This window comes from Rutidosis leptorrhynchoides, chromosome 11, assembly GCF_046630445.1.
Source record: "Rutidosis leptorrhynchoides isolate AG116_Rl617_1_P2 chromosome 11, CSIRO_AGI_Rlap_v1, whole genome shotgun sequence".
Taxonomy (NCBI): Eukaryota; Viridiplantae; Streptophyta; class Magnoliopsida; order Asterales; family Asteraceae; genus Rutidosis; species Rutidosis leptorrhynchoides.
In genome coordinates, this window is record NC_092343.1 from 296871818 (window position 1) to 296877245 (window position 5428).

The window sequence follows — 5428 nt, forward strand, 5'->3', positions numbered from 1 at the left end:
CTTTGCTGAACGACTTGCGTATTAACTAGAATTGTCTTCGCAACTGCTTTGTATCAAAGTTATTGTGTGCTATATCTTATGTTATATGTAATATAGCAGTATTGTAAGTTTGAAAAATATTGTATAATAGTTTGAACGCGAAATATTATTGTAATCAATTTTTCATATAGAATTGTAGTAGTTGAATTGTATGTTAGCTACTAAGTATGAACTTAACGGGTAGGTACTACCCGAATTAAAACTTATAAAACACTAATATGAAGAAAAAGCTTTTATAAATAAGTTCATATTATGCTACGAAATAATATTGACTACTCTTAATATTCTATATGATTAACTTAATTTTTTTGGCTATTTTTGAAGGAAATGGCACCGACTACTCGTCAGAACTTGAACTTGAGCGAGGAAGACTTCCGTGTTTTTCTTGCTGCCAACATAGTTGCAGTACAAGCTGCATTGTAAAACAACAATAATAACTCTGAATCTAGCAATGCAACTAACACCACAAGAAATCGTGTAGGATGCTCCTACAAAGAATTTACTGCCTGCAAACCTTTGGAATTTGATGGAACCGAAGGACCAATCGAATTGAAACGGTGGACCGAGAAGGTCGAATCGGTGTTTGCCATAAGTAAATGTACTAAATAAGATAGGGTGAAGTACGCCACGCATACCTTCACAGGTACTGCATTAACATGGTGGAATACCTATCTAGAACAAGTGGGACAAGATGCTGCTTACGCACTACCGTGGTCAGCATTCAAGCACTTGATGAACGAGCAGTACCGTCCCAGAAACGAGGTCAATAAGCTCAAGGTAGAGCTTAGAGGATTACGAACACAAGGTTTTGACATTACTGCGTACGAACGAAGATTCACGGAGTTGTGCCTATTGTGTCCAAGAGCGTTCGAAGATGAAGAAGAGAAGATCGACGCATTTGTGAAAGGGTTACCAGAAAGAATTCAAGAAGATGTGAGTTCACACGAGCCTGCCTCCATATAAAAGGCAAATCGAATGGCTCATAAAGGGAAGAATTAAATAGCAAGCGGCCGAAGAAGCCAACATGAAACAAGTTAAGAGAAAGTGGGAAGAAACCAGTGCCAAGGGTCACCAATACAATAACAACAACAACAATCACAACCACAATCGCAACAACTATCCCAACAACCGCAACATCAATCGCAACAACAACAATCGAAATCCCAAAAATAATTACAACAAATGTCCCAACAACAACAACTACAACAACCGTCCCAACAACAATAACAACCACATCAATCCCAATAACAATCTCAATAACAACAATGACAACAACAATCAGAAAATTCCATGCTATAGGTGTGAAAGATATCATCCGGGTAAATTTTGTGAAGTAGTATGTACCAAATGTAATAGGAAGGGTCATGCTGCAACGAAGTGTGAAGCTTTCAGACCAGTGACTAAAAGAACAAATACTGCCCACATTATATGTTTCGGATGCGGGAAGAAGGGACACTATAAAACTACGTTCCAAAACTAGGGAAATAATAATGGGCAAAGCCGTGGGAGAGTTTTTAACATTAATATGGAAGAGGCGCAGGAAGACCCGGAGCTTGTTACAGGTACGTTTCTTATCGATGAAAAACCTGCTTATGTTTTATTTGATTCGGGTGCGGATAGAAGCTATATGAGTAGAGATTTTTGTGCTAAATTAAGTGGTCCATTGATGCCTATGAATAATAAATCTTTACTCGAATTAGTAAACGTTAAATTAATTTCGGCAGATAAAATATGTCGGAATCGAGAAATTAAACTGGTTAGCGAAACGTTTAAGATTGATTTGATACTAGTAGAGTTAGGGAGTTTTGATGTGATAATTGGCATGGACTGGTTGAAAAAGGAGAGAGCAGAGATCGTATGTTACCAAAATGCAATTCGCATTGTACGAGAAGAAAGAAAACCCTTAATGGTGTACTGAGAAAAAAGCAACGCGAAGCTAAATCTTATTACTAATTTGAAGGCGCAAAAGCTAATAAGAAAAGGTAGCTATGTTGTTCTAGCACATGTCGATAAAGTCAATTCTGAAGAAAAGAACATCAATGATGTTCCCGTCGCAAAAGAATTTCCCAATGTATTTCCGAAAGAATTACCGGGACTACCTCCACACCGACCCGTTGAATTTCAAATTGACCTTGTACCAGGAGCTGCGCCAATAGCTCGTGCTCCATACAGACTCGTACCCTGTGAAATGAAGGAACTCCAAAGCCAACTACAAGAACTTTTAGAACGTGGTTTCATACGACCAAGTATATCACCATGGGGAGCTCCTGTTTTGTTTGTCAAAAAGAAGGATGGTACATTCAGATTGTGTATCGACTACCGAGAGTTGAACAAACTTACCATCAAGAACCGTTATCCACTACTGAGAATCGACGACTTATTTGATCAACTCCAAGGCTCGTCAGTTTATTCAAAGATCGATTTACGTTCCGGGTATCATCACATGCGGGTGAAGGAGGATGATATTCCAAAGACTGCTTTCAGAACGCGTTACGGTCATTACGAGTTTATGGTTATGCCATTTAGATTGACTAATGCACTAGCTGTGTTCATGGACCTCATGAACCGAGTGTGTAGGCCATATCTTGACAAGTTTGTCATTGTTTTCATCGATGACATACTCATTTACTCAAAGAATGATCAAGTGCACGAAGGACATTTGAGAAAAGTGCTAGAATTATTGAGGAAGGAACAACTGTACACAAAATTTTCAAAGTGTGCATTTTGGTTGGAAGAAGTTCAATTTCTCGGTCACATAGTGAACAAAGAAGGTATTCAAGTAGATCCGGCAAAGATTGAAACCGTTGAAAAATGGGAAACCCCGAAGCATATACGCCAATTTTTAGGACTGGCTGGTTACTACAGAAGGTTCATTCAAGATTTTTCCAAAATAGCAAACCCTTGACTGCATTAACGCATAAAGGGAAGAAATTTGAATGGAAGGATGAGCAGGAGAAAGTGTTTCAATTGTTGAAGAAAACGTTAACTACGACACCTATATTGTCATTGCCTGAAGGGAATGATGATTTTGTGATATATTGTGACGCCTAAAAACAAGGCCACGGTTTTGTATTAATGCAACGAACGAAGGTAATTGCCTATGCGTCCAGACAATTGAAGATTCACGAGCAAAATTATACGACTCACGATTTGGAATTAGGTGCTGTTGTTTTTGCATTAAAGACTTGGAAGCACTACTTATATGGGGTCAAAAGTATTACATATACCGACCACAAAAGTCTCCAACATATATTTAATCAGAAATAACTGAACATGAGGCAGCGTAGGTGGATTGAATTGTTAAATGATTACGATTTTGAGATTCGTTACCACCCGGGGAATGCAAATGTGGTAGCTGATGCTTTGAGTAGAAAGGACAGAGAACCTATGCGGGTAAAAGCTATGAATATAATTATTCATACTAACCTTACTACTCAAATAAAGGAGGCGCAACAAGGAGTTTTAAATGAGGGAAATTTGAAGAATGAAATACCCAAAGGTTCAGAGAAACATCTTAATATTAGGGAAGACGGAACCCGATATAGGGCTGAAAGAATTTGGGTACCAAAGTTTGGAGATGTGAGAGAAATGGTACTTAAGAAAGCACATAAAACTAGATACTCAATACATCTCGGAGTGGGAAAGATGTACAAAGATCTCAAGAAACACTTTTGGTGGCCGGGTATGAAAGCCGATATTGCTAGATATGTAGGAGAATGTTTGACGTGTTCTAAGGTCAAAGTTGAACATCAGAAACCATCAGGTCTACTTCAACAACCCAAAATCCCAGAATGGAAATGGGAAAACATTACCATGGATTTCATTACTAAATTGCCAAGGACTGCAAGTGGTTATGATACTATTTGGGTAGTAGTTGATCGTCTCATCAAGTCAGCACACTTTCTGCCAATGAGAGAAGATGATAAAATGGAGAAGTTGGCGTGATTATCCTTGAAGGAAGTTGTCTCCAGACATGGAATACCTGTCTCTATTATCTCTGATAGGGATAGCAGATTTGTTTCAAGGTTTTGGCAGACATTACAACAAGCATTGGAAACTCGTCTAGACATGAGTACTGCCTATCATCCACAAACTGATGGGCAGAGTGAAAGGATGATACGGATGCTTGAAGACATACTACGAGCATATGTTATTGATTTTGGAAATAGTTAGGATCGACATCTACCATTAGCAGAGTTTTCCTACAACAACAGTTACCACTCGAGTATTGAGATGGCACCGTTTGAGGCACATTATGGTAGAAAGTGCAGGTCTCCAATTTGTTGGAGTGAAGTGGGGGATAGACAGATTACGGGTCCAGAAATCATCCAAGAAACCACAGATAAAATCATCCAATTTCAACAACGGTTGAAAACCGCCCAAAGTCGACAAAAGAGCAACGCGATGTAGAGACCCGTCCTAATCCATCCGGACGAAGTCCATATCGATTATAAACGATTCACAACTGTTGATTACATCGCGAGGTACTTGACCTCTATATGATACATTTTACAAACATTGCATTCGTTTTTGAAAAGACAATCTTTCATTACAACGAAAGTTGACGTCATGCATACCATTTCATAATATATCTAACTATAATTGACTTAATAATAATCTTGATGAACTCAATGACTGGAATGCAACGTCTTTTGAAATATGCCAATAATGACTCCAAGTAATGTCCCTAAAATGAGCAAATGCACAGCGAAAGATTTCTTTCATACCTGAGAATAAACATGCTTCAAAGTGTCAACCAAAAGGGTGGTGAGTTCATTAGTTTAGCATAAATAATCATTTTCAACATTTTAATAGACCACAAGATTTTCATTTCTCAAAAATATACGTCCCATGCATAGAGACAAAAATAATCATTCATATGGATTGAACACCTGGTAATCGACCTTAACTAGATGCATATAAGAATATCCCCTATCATTCTGAGAAACCCTTCGGACATGATATAAAACAACATCGAAGTACTAAAGCATCCGGTACTTTGGATGGGGTTCGTCGGGCCCATAGATCTATCTTTAGGATTCGCGTCAATTGCGGGGTCTGTTCCCTAATTCTTAGATTACCAGACTTAATAAAAAGGGGCATATTCGGCTTCGATCATTCAACCATATAATGTAGTTTCAAATACTTGTGTCTATTTCGTAAAACATTTATAAAGATTTCGCAAGTATTCTCAGCCCAAAAATATAAAGGGTAAAAAGGTAAATGAAACTCACCTAATGTATTTTGTAGTAAAAATACATATGACTATATTGAACAATGCAGGGTTGGCCTCGGATTCACGAACCTATATCAATTATGTATATTAACGCATATAGTAGAAATCAAATAATTTCATTTATTAATCTTATAATATTTATATATTAAGTAA